This window comes from Priapulus caudatus, unplaced genomic scaffold, assembly GCF_000485595.1.
Source record: "Priapulus caudatus unplaced genomic scaffold, Priapulus_caudatus-5.0.1 Scaffold18, whole genome shotgun sequence".
Taxonomy (NCBI): domain Eukaryota; kingdom Metazoa; phylum Priapulida; class Priapulimorpha; order Priapulimorphida; family Priapulidae; genus Priapulus; species Priapulus caudatus.
Genome location: NW_014577079.1, coordinates 794,990 through 811,448, shown reverse-complemented (window position 1 = coordinate 811,448; position 16,459 = coordinate 794,990). Strand labels below are relative to the sequence as shown.

The 16,459-nt window shown below is 49.6% G+C and overlaps 1 protein-coding gene across 2 annotated transcripts in view; it reads right to left on the bottom strand.

Annotated features, from left to right (window-relative positions):
- The window catches only part of LOC106811233 (phosphatidylinositol 3-kinase regulatory subunit alpha-like), a 215,096-nt gene that overhangs the window by 66,128 nt on the left and 132,509 nt on the right, over positions 1-16,459 (bottom strand). The gene's annotated exons all lie outside the window — the stretch shown is intronic.

Sequence of the window (16,459 nt, the reverse complement as noted above, 5' to 3'; positions counted from 1 at the left end):
GTGTGTGTGTGTGTGTGTGTGTGTGTGTGTGTGTGTGTGTGTGTGTGTGTGTGTGTGTGTGTGTGTGTATGTGTGTGTGTCGGACATGTTGAGAGTGAGAACAGAAGGCCAGGCGTGGGCGCTCTAGCAAAATAAATTGGATAGACACGTGTAGACATTTAGCATAGACAGATTCAGTGTGCCCCATAAGAGATGACACGCATCAGTGGTGCCTTGAGGGCTCTCAAGCGCCGCACACACATGCTAATGTCTTTGATCCCGAATCGCCGCCATACATGAATAGGCAAAAATCGCAAGATCTCTGCATCATTGCAACTACTGTATATATCATATATATATTATTCAAAATACCTTGATATTGCATCAATGTTTCTAGACTGCTAGTTGATTCACGCCAGAAGAGTATAATATCAAGGCGGTTTTCTTTTGCTGGAGGGTCGCTCATTTTCGGTAATCTTCGTGACGCATTCGGAGTTTAAGACAAAGCAATCGCGTGACATAGCAATTACCGATATTCACATAGAACCAAGAGCTAATAATACCTCTTAATACCTCTTAATAAGGTATTATTAGCTCTTGATAGAACTAATCCGATACGAAGACCAAAGCCAATACCTAATCCCCTACAAAGTCCAAACCAAAGAACTAATCTAAGACAGAGACTAAAAACAAGAATTAATCCCAGACAAGAATCCAAAAACAATAACTAATCCACTACGAAGACCAAACCGAATAACTAATCCAGGACGGAGACTAAAACCAAGAATTAATCCCAGACAGCGTCTAAAACGCAGAACTAATCCACTACAGAGACAAGAACCAAGAACTAATAAGACTTTGGTATTGGTACGCACATCCCACCACTCGGAGATCAATCGAAGAAACCCTCAGTAAATGTCTACTACAAGGCTCGATCAGAAAGAGCGAGAGAGAGGGGCAAGGGCGAAAGAGAAGAGAGAGAGGGAGAGGAGCGAGAGGAGAGACGAGAGAGAGAGAGAGAGAGAGAGAGAGAGAGAGAGAAGAGAGGAGAGAGGGAGTGAGGAAACAGAAGAGAGAGAGAGAGGAGCGAGGAGAGAGAGAGAGAGAGAGACAGAACCGAGGAGAGAGAAACGAGAGGCGAGAGGAGAGATAGGGGGTGAGTATCAATAAAGGGATTCATAGTCCGTTGGCAGAAGCAGCAGCATGCAGCAGCTCATACGTGCATACGTGGTATACAACAGGTGCAATAACGACATGGCCAGGGTCAGTAAACCCCACCATGCATACAAACACACGCGCACGCCGCCAGCAATGGTCAGACGTTCTTCAGCAGCACGTGTTCTAATCATACGTCGATCATCAATCATGCACGGTAGCATATAGACGCTAATGCAGCGATAGAAAACGCCCGCCCGCGGAATCGCCCGCCAGCCAAAGACGCGAAGTTTCCTTCGTGCGCCATATAAGATGCAGGGAGTAGTAATTATCAATTAGCTGACGAACCAAGGCAGTTGCTAATTACAACAATGCTAGCAGGAGTAGAGCTTCACCGCTGTTCTACATACGAGCGCGCACACGCACGCACCCACTCACACGTGCACACGATGAAGCTGTCTACGTTTGCATTAAGGAAGATTATAATGGTCAGAGGTGTAGAGAAATAAATTAGGATAGTCGGTTCACAAAATTTCTGCAGATTTCAAATAATAGTACAACATCTTTACCTTTTTTCGAGTCAATTTCACGTGTCATGGCTTGACAACAACAACAACAACAACAACAACAACAACAACAACAACAACAACAACAACAACAACAATAATAATAATAATAATAATAATAATAAGGGGAAAGGTGTGAAATATTCTTTCAGATTCATGAAGACACGATGTTGGGGTTGGTGCTAGAAAACAAGGAAGAACAAGTGAACTTGAACTGTTCTATTGATACGAATGACTAAATAATTATAGCGGCCCAAAACGATGTTCAGTTGTTGAGCAAGTACACGTTAGCACGTGTAACATGCAAACAACCATGTAAATCTATTCATATAGAGCTCCGTACACGCGCTCGCGCGCATGCATGCTCGCGTGCGTCCGTGCCGGCAGCCACAAAAAGTTGTTTCTGCGCAGTAATAACCAGGTTCACTGAGCAGTCAAGCAAGGCACCACGCACGAATAATCCAACTCCTGCTAACATCACCTCAGTAAAATCCTGCTGTAAATCCCGAATCCCAGCAAATGCGGCTGCATAATATCAGAAGTAGATAATAGGGAAGGAGTGTGACTTCAATAAACAAGGGAAATTCGTCATTTACTAGACTTAGAATACCTACGATTTACTACGCGTAATTCAACCAACTTGAGCTCAAATCGTACACAGTACATTCGCCTAGCATCGTGCGAAATCGTTTCCTCGTATACACCCGCAATCCGGAGATACTGACTACAAAAGGCAGCTACTAGCGACTCTTGCGCACTCTTGCTCCCTCGGCGATGCGGTGTGGCTCGCTAGTAGCTGCCTTTTGTTTCAAGTTAGGCGGTTTATACATTCGGTTTGCTGGCAACAGAATGGATAATCGTGTCGTACGTTTTAGTCTGAATCTCCGGATTGCTCCTTCCCTATTATCTACTTCTGATAATATGAACACAAGTGAGAAGATATAACGCGCTGATACGCGCTACCCAAGCTATTTATTTTGGCTTTCCTGAGCCACGGTAACACTAAATTTTCTCTTCAGTGTCTAGCCGGCACGAAAGTGCAAATATAGGGAACAAAGCGCCGTGGACCGTACTCGGTTAGCATGCATACACCTCACGTTGCGTGCTATTGTGCAGAAAACGCTCCTACACCTGGCGAACATCTCCCCTATATACAACGCTAGCGTATGATATTTGGTTTACACACACCTTAGTCATTTCATGGATAACAGAGGCCCTTTTGTATTCAGTAGTCTCTCTCTCTCTCTCTCTCTCTCTCTCTCTCTCTCTCTCTCTCTCTCTCTCTCTCTCCTCCTCTCCTCGTCTCCTCGTTCGGCCTCTGCGCCTCCTCTCATCTCTGCATGCCTCTCTCCTCTCTCCTCTCCTCCTCTTCTGCTCTGCTCTTCTGTCTCCTCTTGCTTGCAATCTCTCGCACCGCCCCCCCCCCCACCCCCTCTCTCTCTCTCATCGTGCTCTCTCGTCTCTCTCTCGCGCACTACGCTCTCGTCTCTCTCGTCTCCTCATCTCTCGTCTCTCATTTGTTGTCGTGTCTCTCCATCTAACTATCCCGACATTCTTCTTCGTTCTTGTCCTCTTTATACCTCCTCTCTCCCTCTCTCTTACTGTCTGTCTATCTATCTAATTATGTACCCTTCTCTTTCGCTTCTTCTCTCGCTCATATATTATATATGCACACTCTCGAAAGGTTGAAAGGGCGGCGAAATAAAAGTGATAGTTTTGTATCTTGAAAGTAATCGACAACCGGAGATCACTCAACTCGTGAAAGCTTAGTTCATCATTTATACATCCGCTCTGCCGTATAGCGTTTAAGATTTTAACCTCGCTGGTGAAGCGAAGACTGATTAGGCCTAGAGTAATCATTCTGGAGTAAATCATTCCACGATTTTACATACATTGAAAGGGGTTACGGACTACCTACCGCAATATAATAAAATTCTACGACGTGAAGAAACGAGCATACGCCGAAGTGACTCCTTTCACACAAAAAAACATCATCGGGTATCATCATGATCGATCGGGTAGGATTTACCGATTAGAATTATTAGGATACCGCGCCAAATTTCGACTCTGCAGCAATACCAATGTAAGGATTTGATTAGAATTAATATGATCGATAACGGTTACCAGGCCTATCAGCCACAGTAGGAAAATTCATGTCCAACAAGTGCCGCATAGCGACAGGGCTCATCTAACGTCTACTGCGGTGACTCTGTGGTGGAAGTGGAGGATTTAGTAAACCCTGTTAGTCCCAAATGTGTTCACATAGCACGCGAAACAGTGGAATGCACAGGGATGTATCAGGAACCTTCTCAAAGAATGTTCGTTGGGCATCGTTATGAAGTTGCCACGAGATGGCGGGTACGTTTAAGTGTCTTCAGATTAAAGATGGAAGCTCCATCATTCGTAGTAGCAACACTATTTGGCAAGACAGAATAGGTAAGCACTCATCCATTTCCTACGCAAGCCTACAGGCTGCAAATTGCATAGAGAGCTGCCACTGCAACCAATTAACGCAGGCAAAAACTGCCCCAACACATGCACTGGCAGAGCCACTGGCAGTGGCATACGTTACATGTAACATACTGACAGTACAGAATGACATAGAAATTATACGATTTAAGGAACATGACACTTCTTTTTAACCAATTTAGCTTTTTGAATTTCACTGTGACATTGTAGCCTCATACATCCAGGCATGTATAGATTCTACTAGCAAACCCAGCTAGTCAAATTCGTTTCTAACACAGTAACAGTTAACAAATCCATGTTTAAATCGCTCCTCTGAGGGTCAAAAGGTTATCAGACACTTTACTCTTCGCACGTCAGTGGAAAGCATATTTCATGGTCCTTTCAATAAAGCCATAAAAATGGTAGGTCACCGCTGAAAACAAAAAAGTTTTTCAATCGCTCCGTCAGAACATGTCTGCAGAAAATGTCTAAAATCGCCCTGTGCCCATTGACCTTGACCTGTGACCTCCAATTTCAGCACAGTGATGGCTTTTCCTACCATGATGCTATATCACCGACTATCACGAGCCTAGGTCGAGCGTGTTTAGATTTGTGCCGCAATTCTGCATTTCTCCCTATACCTTAAGTTAGGAGGTGAATGTTCCCCTTTCTTTTACACCTCTTGACCTTTGACCTTTGCACACCCCAGCTTCGACATCCCAACTCGTTTTGACGATCCCCCCCAACGACCCGAATATCGTGACCGGTACGTCGAGCGGTTAAGATTTGTGCCCAACTGTTGACGGACGACCGGACGGACGGACGGACGACGACGGCGACGGACGGACGGACGGACGGACGGACGATCAAGGCGATTTCTACAAGCTGCATGCTGACTATGTCAGATGAGCTAAAAACACATGATTTTGTATAACTATATATAGAGTAACGTGAAATCATAAACACCTATTTCTAAAATATAGTCTTGTCTTTAGTTACAATACATTGGAAAATATGTAAACATGACGGACATTTTAAATGTTGCCGACTGAAAAAGGAATACGCAGCAAGATTCTTTTGATGATGTGAGCTTTGCTCCGAGCACGTTGTCACAATCACAACCACGGCTACATCTATTGCAGCGTCACACAGCTGACCGATAAATTACATAACGCGCACGCACCCACACGTACGCACCCCCACGCACACACACGCACGAGCACGCACGCACGCAGCAGCACGCAGCGCACGCACGCACGCACGCAACGCAACGCAACGCACACAGCAACGACGAGACAGAAACTGCGCGCTGGCAGCACGGCACACACGGCGTTGCGTGTCTCGTGCACCCGCGCATGGACGCACGGACGCACACAGACACAGTTTTTAATCACTGTAATTTTGAAGCCTGATAACGATATGCGGGTTTTATGATATTAACGTAAAGACAGGTGCTTAAATATTTGAAAAAAATGACGAGGTAAAATGCACTAATAACATTATAATTATACGGATTTTGAACAATTTTCCCGACCGTTCTCATTATTTTCCTGCCCATTACATTAGTTACTGGTATTGTTAGTGACAAGACGTATCTATACAGTCAAGCTAACATGTCTCAGAACACACATCTTTATTTTCACCAAAATATGCAACGATTGAAATCTCTTTATTGATTCCCTTTGGTTTTCAGATATGCTGATGTAGATATAACACACAGAACTATTTCGTTGAATTATTTCCTTGAAGCCACCACCGCTTCTCTGGCACTGGTGTTCACTAACAATTAATGTCTAATCTAGAGATTTACTGATATCTAAGCAGTCAGGCGTGTACGATGCGCAATTAAGATGTATGTAAACGATAGACGTGCTGTCATTGACGTCAAATAGGCAGTGTGAAGGGCATTTGCAATAATGTTGCAAATCATGGAAACTGCAGGGAAGGTATAGTCATTAACACAATTTCACAAAAAACACCATCCACAAATAAAACTGATAAAGCCCCTACATGGGTAAACCAAGTGGTCACCTAGCACACCTGGGACGTGAAATTTGGATTTAAACCAAAAAAGGTAGAAAGTAGCAAATCATCATAACTAAGATTATAAATAAAATTCTACTCCCAAATATTTTCGACGAGTTTACACGATTCAGGGGAGGAAGGGGGTCACAGATGATGCCAAAAAACAAACAACTCTGAGTGTTCGCGGAAAAATGCCCACATTTCTGCCGACAAAGAACTGCAGGCACCACGATCTGTGTCACCAGTGAGCTTCAGCTCAGTGGCTACACCTTCAGCAATCCATACTTCCGCACAACATGTAACACGCATCGACCATACTGAAAATTGGCACACGCAATTGCAATATGTCATGTAACCGAGGTTGTTTCACGTACTGGGATCTACTGAAGGGCTAACGCTCCATTAAGAGCGTTCCAAACTTTAATGTCGTGATATTAAAGAGATATAAAGGGGGTGGATTGATATCAATTAGATTGATATCAATTAGATTGATATCAATTAGATTGATATCAATTAGATATCAAGGGGGTTAGATATGAAATAGATATCAAGGGGAGTGCATCGATATCAATTAGATATCAAGGGGGTTAGATATGAAATAGATATCAAGGGGAGTGCATCGATATCAATTAGATATCAAGGGGGGTAGATATGAAATAGATATCAAGAGGGGTTATATAGGGCATATAGAGGGAGCAAGCAACATTGAGACTGGGGTATGTTCGCTTCGTTTCGCTGGACTTCGTTGCGTGAGCAAGCGAAATACACAGCGGGGCGATGTTCGCTTCGTTTTGCTGGACTTCGTTGCTCGAGCAAGCGAAATATAGAGCAGGGCCATGTTCGCTTCGTTTCGCTGGACTTCACCGGACTTCGTTGCTCGAGGAAGCGAAATACGGAGCGGGGCCATGTTCGCTTCGTTTCGCTGGACTTCGTTGCTCGAGCAAGCGAAATACAGAGCGGGGCCATGTTCGCTTCGTTTCGCTGGACTTCGTTGCTCGAGCAAGCGAAATACAGAGCGGGGCCATGTGTTGAAATGTGCAGAGATGTGCTGCTATTATCGGTGATACCTCTAGCTATTTATAGCGAAAAATATTCACAATCCTGCTACATTTCTGTGCGATCCTTTGATATGAGATTGCATCAAAGGACGCGAAAATATCCCCAGAAATTACTGACTCACCGTTTAATAGACAAAATGACAGCGCCATAATTAGTCAAAACATGCTGAGTTCACGTACAGGTTAGAGAAACTCTTGCAAATTGCACTAGTAGCAGCAAACACGGTTTCTATATCGGGGGGGGGGGGGCGTTTACGTGGCACATAACCTGCTATGCATGCATCTTGGCGAAGTAGGAGTTCAGGCAGAGGTTTCCTCCTGTGCCAGCTTCGGTGTTCGTATTTTTGCTTCTAGCGTGGATCGCGATCTTCACACACTATCTTGCTACGGGGCCAGCAAGAAAAACACATGTTTCGATCAGGCCCAACAAGCATCAACCCCACACTTAGACACGCTGGCCAGTAAAAACCAACTGCGTGAGTGTAGGGGGTAGGGGGCGGCAATATATGAATCGCTCGCAGGCCACGACTCAGCTTCATATGGACTCAAGACACTCGAGGAAAGGGCTGGGGGAGGAGAGCGGAGGGGAACGGAGAGGACGGGGGACGTGAAGGGAGGACGAGAGACATTCTACGCTCTTCGTCTTGTTTATTGACTTGATTTCCTTGCCAACCTCTCTTCCTCATAAACACTTCTTTAAAAAAACATTTATTGTACGTGGCGTTTACGTAGGCCGTGATGTCAGGCAGCTGGCTGGCCTCGGCTCCAGGCCTCTTGGCACGAGTGCTAAAACCTATCCATAGTCTGTGTGCTACACTGCAACTCACCCGACACTGAGGAACGCACATGCTCTACAAACGCAAGGTAACAGAGCTTTTCTGATGAGAAAGTATCATTACTATAACCCAACCAAAATAATAATAATGACAACCTAAATGGTGGGAACGACCATTACACTAGACCTGGTTATTATATTCAGTAGACTACGTACGTCGAAATTTTTGTCATAATTATCCAAATGTCAATTTAACTACCCAATCGAATAATCGATTATACATGAATATCAACATATCGAATATGTCGTCAAATTAATGTAAGGTATCACGCATCATATGCTAGTGTTAGTGTTTGTTATACAGCCGATTTACTACAACAAAAATGTCAAGCATCCTAATCAAAACTTCAAACTGCATTCAACAGTGAATAGTGGTGCGCGAGTTTTGCTTCCCGTATTTTCCTGTACTAAACCTTCTAAAGATCACACACAAGATACTAAGCAAACACTACGTGTACAATGAAAACGAATGGCCACGGACAACGGGTACGATCTCTCACTACAATATGAATTGGCAGTTTCACGCACGCACACATGCACGCACGCACACATGCACACATGCACGCACGCACTCACGCCATATATACTTACTTCTACGATGCTAATAATGCGGTTCGGGCGTAATCATGAGCTGGTTATATCACCCGTAGAATTATTCCCGTGTAGCGTAGCTCCTAACGTGATTGGGAAAGTTAAGCGGTTAAGCATCCATCAGCGTTGCCCATTTTCCTGCGTAATATACGAGTGGAACACCGAAGAAGAATAGATAGACTGACATCTTTTAACAAGGCACTAATGCAATGCGTGCACACGCGACGAAAGAGAAGTAAAAATGCAATAGACAGCCACGAATAGTCTAGAAACAGAGAAAATAAAATAAACGTGACATATTAGATCCATTCCACACGGTATGAGAAAACCACAGCCTGCAAGTGTTATATATTGAGTATAATAAAACTTCTATATGAATAGAATGGCGCAGCACGCACAAAGCTAGCCCCACACAGCACAAGGAAAGCCAAACGCGACACAACACACGTCACGCGAGGAGCCGCTCTTCCGCGGAAGGCCACCGCACGCACGGCACAGCAACGCACAGCAACGCACGCATGCAGCGGCGAGGCCTACAGAGTAATAATACTAAGGAGGATATAATATAATATATACTACATACTATACTATATATAGTACAGAGACAGACAGGACAAGCGACCAAGACAGACAGACAGAAAGACAGGCAGGCAGACAGGACAGACAGACAGACAGAGAGCACAGACAGACAGACAGCGACAGCCCAGTCCAGACAGCCAGACAGACATGATCAGACAGACAGATCAGACAGACACAGACAGACACACAACACAGACAGACCAGAGGTAACGGTGGGCGCAGAAGGGACCGCAAGACGACAGAACAGACAACAGCGATAATAAGCGGGCACGGCGCGGAGACCGCGTGCAGCCTAAAGGCTGGGCAACACAACGAAAAGACAAGGCGTTTTACCGGTATATCGACATTTTGGCGTGACGTCACACGAATAGGACAACCGCTACCAGGGGTTCACACGAACAGTCACGGCCACCGGCTAGGCACAGCGGGTGCAAACGCCAGGCGCCGGCTACAGACAGCAGCTTGGGTGAGTAGAATACCGACTGATACGAAGTTAGCATCGGCATCCAAACATGACGAGGGTGAGGGTGCGGGAGGTGGATAAAACTATACCAGACGTAGTAGAGTGGCCCGACCAGGGACTGTCACCACTGTACACAACAAGACAGCACCGCCACACACAGCAAGCACCAGGCCGTCGCCCCCGTGGCGGCAAGCGCCATCACTTTCGCCACACGCGCACGAACTGCTAGGCCGCGCGCGCGAGAACGGCCAGCGACCTCGGCGTGGCGGTCCCAGAAACCCCGCAGTTGGGACGTCTCTTGGCGAAATGAGCCGCAGGGCGACAGAGGGGGGGCACACGCGGCCGAGCACGCTGCGCCGTGATCAGCACGTACCGTCACGTACACACACACAACGCACGCACGGCACGCACGACACACCACGCGCACCCACACCGTCCCCGCCGCGCACGCACAACCGGCACTCGTGCTACCTGTTACACTAACAAAACCACCACTATCCGATGCCGCCAGCCGAACAAAACACCCACCGCCTAGCTCACAGAAATGCATCGTTGTGCGCGGACCCTCGCCGTGTTTTTTTGCTTGGGTGCTGCCCGCCGTAGTCGCTCCCGCTATACAAGCCCGGAGCACCCGCGCTTCCAACGAGGGCCCCGCAGGGGCCCGCTAACCCCGACCGGCCGCGTGCACCCGCCCGCACTCGCGACAACGCGCCCTTGCCCACGGACCGCACTGGCAGAGCACGGAAGACCAAGGCGGCACAGGCTGCTTCGCCGGCCTTGCACACGACAGCAACTATCACTAGTCGGGCACATAGACACGGCCGGGCGGAGACAACGTTCAGGCGAACGTACACCCAACCGAGGCGCCGCTCGGTCACTAGGCGACCAAGCAAGCGAGCGTGATGTGCACGGCACTCAACATCCACAGGTACCCGACCAGCCCCCCGCCGCCACCCAACCACCCGCCACCACGAACTCACCGCACGCGGCGGGCACGGGAGCCGATCAGCATCGATTGAAGGACGGACACTTGGAAGGCGGCGGGACCCGGAACAGACGCAGTGGAGACGACACTAAGGATGGCTGGGAGGCCAGGCGCGGCCAGCGGCCCCCACGACGCTCCCGACAAACACCTGGAAAAAGCAGCCACGCCGAGCGAGCGCGCGGCGCCACGCACAGTCGCGGCCGCGCCCGGGGGACAGGCACGCGGCGAGCGACCGGTCAAACGCGGACGCTAAAACGGACGCGGACAGCAGGAACACGACTCACACGGGAAGGCGGCGCGAAACGGCCGGCCGGTACTATCTTGGGAAGCTGGAACAGCGAGTTACACCCAGACCCGCGCGAGAGTAAGGATCGCCACAGCGCTGCCGGCTGACTACCGTAAGCAGAATCACACCACGAGAGACCGGCGCGACCAGGACGGACGCCGCACGGAGTGAATGAGTCGGTCGCCTGTGGCTCAATGCTCCGAATAGCGGATCCTGCTGATGTGACCCAGAAGACGAACTGGGGCAAGCAGCGGGGAGAGCAGGGAACACGCAGTACAGCGCCCTACACAGTCGTAGACGGTGGGGTTTTCAATCGAGCAGCCACCCTGCACCGCCCGGTTGCACCGTACGGCACCACAGCTCTCATGCGCGTTAACTAGCGGCTGCAGCCGATTATCATACTACACATATACCTATACCGTATATACAACAACAATCATTGTATTAATGATATCATATCACGCGACAGACTGTTGGTCCACTTTATCAGTTGACAACTAGTGTGTGCGTGTGCGTGTGCGTGTGCGTGTGCCGCTCCGCTGCCGTGTGCGTGTTGCAGTGTGCGTATGTGCGTGTCGCGTGTGCGTGTGCGGTGGGTGGTGTGGTGCGTGTGCGTGTGGCGTGTGCCGTGTGCGTGTGCGTGTGCGTGTGCGTGTGCGGGCGTGTCGGTGTGCGTGTGCGTGTGCGTGTGGCGTGGTGCGTGTGGCGGCTGTGGTGGTGGTAGGGTGTGTGTGTGTGCGTGCGTAGCGTGCCGAGCGTGCGATGTGTGTGTTGTGCGTGCGTGGGCTGTGTGGTGCGTGCGTGTGCCGCGCGTGGTGTGTTGTGTGCGCGTGCGTGCGTGGGTGTTCGTTTCTAGCGTGCTGCGCATTGGCGGGCGCCACCGGTTGCGTGTGGCGGCAAAAAGTGTGGAAACCGCTTATCTGGGGTTCCACCAGCGCATCGGAATTTAAGAAACGCCAAGGAAAAGATGGGCTTATACCGGTGTCGGAAACAGTGATCGCGATTTCGGTAAAAAAGGGTAGCATGCAATATGCGGTGTAATAAAGATACTTCTAAGCCATGTCATAGACGCACCAGGCATAATGTTGCAGCAAACTCCGACGTTGGAACGTCTGTACCAACGTTGCTTAATTAACCATGCCGGGGTTGAGTCTGAGCGTGGCCTGCAGCAGATTTGCTTTGCGCATGCTGTAATGGACAGCCAGCGTCAACGGCCGGGGTATTTGTTTAAGACATCAGAAGGTTCTGCGAATTAAAAAAAAGCAACGATATCGTTGTTCGCGGTGAACAACACGTAGCATGTCCGGACAATTGCGCTTCGGCGTATCAATAAACTATTTCTCTGCTCTCGTAAAATAGCGACAAGGAGGCAGGCTAAGCGGACTACTACTACACAGGGCGAACACAGGCACTACTCCAGTTACACAGAAACCGTGCATCACGTGAATGCCATTCGTGCTATCCCCGCTGTATAGCATTTTCGCACACAAAGCGCGAGCGCCATTGGATACCCACTCCGCAGCGCCGGACACATTCCGGGGCCAAAACGATCTGCCCGCTAAATACTCCTAGCATGAGCCTACTACCTCGTGCACTCCCTCGCATCGGTCAGAAGCTGTGTTGCGCGGCGTGATCGGGAGGCGGAAGGAGCCTCCACCGCGTCAGAGGCCTTAGACCACAACATTCCTATCACACACACCCAGCTTGGTACAAGCGGAAGGGCTACCACCACGGTCAAGAGCGCGTTAATGTCTGAACGTACAGGGCAGTCGGCCTGTAAAGCGGGAGGACGCCCAATTGGGGGCTAAACACCGGTAGAGCTCAGCTGATGACTTCCAGACTAGCATCACACCTAGCGTGTAGCCGGGGGGCAAGCGACCAGGGTCGCACGCCGGGTAGCCAGCTCAAAGATATGGATCGGTCAGCTACGCCCTGTAGTGGGCGCGAAGGCTAACACGGGCTAAACGAGTGATCGTGACAGCCCTGTCAGTGGGCAACAGCGAAACAGCGGACTAACCACGGGTAACCAGCAGCCATGCTGCACCTGAGCCATGACAGCACGTGGGCAACACGGTGTTGTCTAGTCCGCGCCATGTGCGTACTACAACCGGCCGGAATCATTACAACATCCGCGAAAACTTACATTTGTACCCGCCGTCGGCGGTCGTCGTCCTAACGCATCAACGGCCGCGGGCCCAAGGGCCGCATTTGCGCACGGCCAGGTGCAAGCATGCGACACTTTCTTTTTTGTCTTAATTAACCAACATGCGGCGTGGTTGCGTACGAAATGCTACGCGCTTGGAAGCGCACACTAGGTTACCGCCCCCTAATGGACACATGCATGACCTTCCCACCACACGCTACCATAATCCATATACTTAACCGGCTACAACATAAGCTAGTTCATAATACGGTATCATTACTGCCTTGATTCACCGCTCTCCTCTCACCTTCTCGTCCTCTTCTGTTCTGGCGCTTCCACCCTCGCTACCCTGCATACAGCCTCTCTCAGGCGGAATCAGGACCTCTCCTATCCTCCCAGGCGCCCGCCTCTCGGGAGGACGCGACCTGACTCCTCCGTTCGGTCTCTCCCCTCCTCTATCCTAACCATCTCTCTCCGTCTGGGCCTGTCCTCTCTTCACGAAATCCCTCTAGACTGCCACCCTTCCCTGCGGACTTCGCCTTACGCAGAGTGACCCTGAGATGCCTTACTCGCCGTAAATTTCGCAAAGCGGTTCCGGCACTATATTCGACTGCCTCATCTCCTACGATGCCCTGGGCGGCACATGCTGGCGCGTTTACGGCCGTACATAACTGCGGCTTTTCAGCCGCGTACACTAAATTATTTTCAAGACGCGAAAGATGCTTTAAATTCACGTGAATCACTGGTTTAAACCACCTAGAACCACGAGGCAGCCAGCAGCAGCAACCGCTAACAGCAGCAGCACTCCGGCGCTAGCAGCCGAGCAGGCCAGCAGTTGCGGGGGCAGCAACAGTATTAGTAGTAGTAGCAGCAGCGCCAACATTAATAGTGGCAGAACCAGCAGCAACAACAGCAGCACAACAACATCAAGCAGTAACAACCAGGCAGTAGGCCAGTAAGCCAGTAGCAGTAGGCAGTAGCATAGCAGTAGCAGTAACGGCAGTAGCAGTAGTAGCAGTAGCAGCAGCAGTAGCGACAACATTAATAGTGGCAGAACCAGCAGCAACAACATCAGCAGCAACAACAGCAGTAGCAGTAGCAGTAGTAGCAGGTAGGCAAGCACAGTAGCGAGCACAACATGTAATAGTGGCCAGACTACCAGCAAGCGGCAACAAGCAGCAGTACATTAGCAACCAGCGTATGTAACAGCAGTAACAGCAACAGCATTAGTAGCAAGCAAGCAGCAGCAAGCCAGCAGTCAGGCAGCGAAACAACATTAATAGTGCGCAGCACCAACCAGCAACAAACAGCATCCACAAAGGCAACAGCAGCAGCGGCAGCAGAAAAGGACGCTATGCGTCAGCGCCACAGCTGCCGACATCCCTGCTTTCTTCGCAACACATGATCACGCCATCCTCAGTAGGTACCACCACCACTGCCGCAGATGCTGGTGCTTCATCGGCAGGCTAGCGCAGAAACTTGTGCGTGTGGGGTAATAGTTCGTCGATTAGCAACACCCACACTCGTGAGGTGGTGTAGGTTAGTAACACGGAATTTGCCGAGTGTGGATGCGGGTTAGGCAGCAACTAATCATTGCTGGGCGAGGATGCGGTGTGCCCACCTCTGAAAACCTCGCTGCACTGCGCTAGTCCTGACCTCGGCCGACAGTGAACAACCCGAGCAGGTGGCTAAAACACTTGACGCGCCGCAGCACCAATTAGGGACGCGAAGATGAATTCTACTGCGAGCCTCCATAAGCCTGTAGCGCCATTCTTATACACAGAATGCTACAGAATCAGGTAAGCGCAGCTTTCATCAGACTCTCACGCTCGAATACATATTCGCTAAACGGGAATGGAAAGCCCGAACCACCAATCACCCGCAGAAGACAGGAACCTAGATTCACCTAATATATGTGCAGTGCCGCTACCTTTCAACATACAGAATATATGGAGTAAATAATATGAATGCGACATACAGGGAGAGACAATCACATTCATCGCCACGATCATTGCAACTTAAGAGATAGCATATACATAGCTACACTGGTTGGAAATTTCTTACAACATTCGACGACCATAAAAAAAACACTTCCGAAAACGGCGGTCTACTCAAACTAATATCCTCCTCTTTCTCTAAATAATTAAAACATTACAAGCTCAAAATAGATCCGATTTTCGAATAGACGCTGCAACGGTTACACCGATGCTAGTAAACTTCAGCAGCTGAAAGGCGTGACCTCACTGGAAACAAAACAAACCGTGCTCTTTTCCGTTGGCACACGAAAGCAGGCACGCGCGCGCTCGCATCGAAACAGACAGCCCTGATCGTCGACCTATACGGTGATACTCATCTTCATCCCTGCGCTCTGGCGACGGTCGTTCTGTGTCGCAGGTACGTCGACGTGTAGACCCCGACAAGGGTTCGACTTGGGCAATCATTATGAACGACCGCCCCGCACCGCCGCCCGCTGGCAACCCCGAGGCCACTTACGCGCCACGCAGCGCACGCGGCGTGACCGCTACCGTGACAGACCACGCCACCGCACGACGCAGACAGAAAGCGCAAGCTGTCACTTGGCTTACCGCGTGGTTGCATTGGTTTTCGCTGCGAACAGAATAGGCAGCACCGCGGCAGCCTTGTTTGCTGGGAGGGCGGAGGCTTCTCTTGTATTGTCTGTCTTGCTTATTGCGCACTTTTAGCACCACCTCGATCGCTGAGCGTGACAGCCCACTACGAGACATCAGGCCGACGCATTCAATAAAACGCACGTCAACAGCGGCGGCGGCGTGGCGTGCTTTACTGCTTCCAATCGCAAGGCAGAAAAGAGAGCGAGATGGTGGTGGGGCTGTGAGGAGATGGGCGACGCCGGTTAGTGATGGACTCAGAACTATTCCCGTACTGCGCAGGGGCAACAAATGCCACCAACAAAAGAAAAGCATGCAGCAAGACATAGGAGGTGTGAGTGCGTAAAAAGGGAGGGAGGGACGTATACGTGCGACATATTTGTCGGGAACACATTGTGTAGACGCTATGTACAATAACACGTTGTTTCAGCGCGAAGAAGCCGCGTCAGCGCAGTTTGACGCAATTGAATGGTTCAACGACTTTAAGTTTCTACAAATAGTGACGGGATGGCAGTATTTATATATAGACCCGGCTTTTTGTGCTGGCCGCGCAGCGGCCTCGAAATAGAACATGAGTTGGTATGTTAGCCGTTTAAATATTCCGCACTGATAGAGAATATTCAACGTACGCACCGCCCCAGGCCGCTAGTTGTGGTCTACCTCTCCCTACTTCCTGCCTCTCCCGCGTCTCAATTAGGCCGTTGCGTCAGATGGCACAA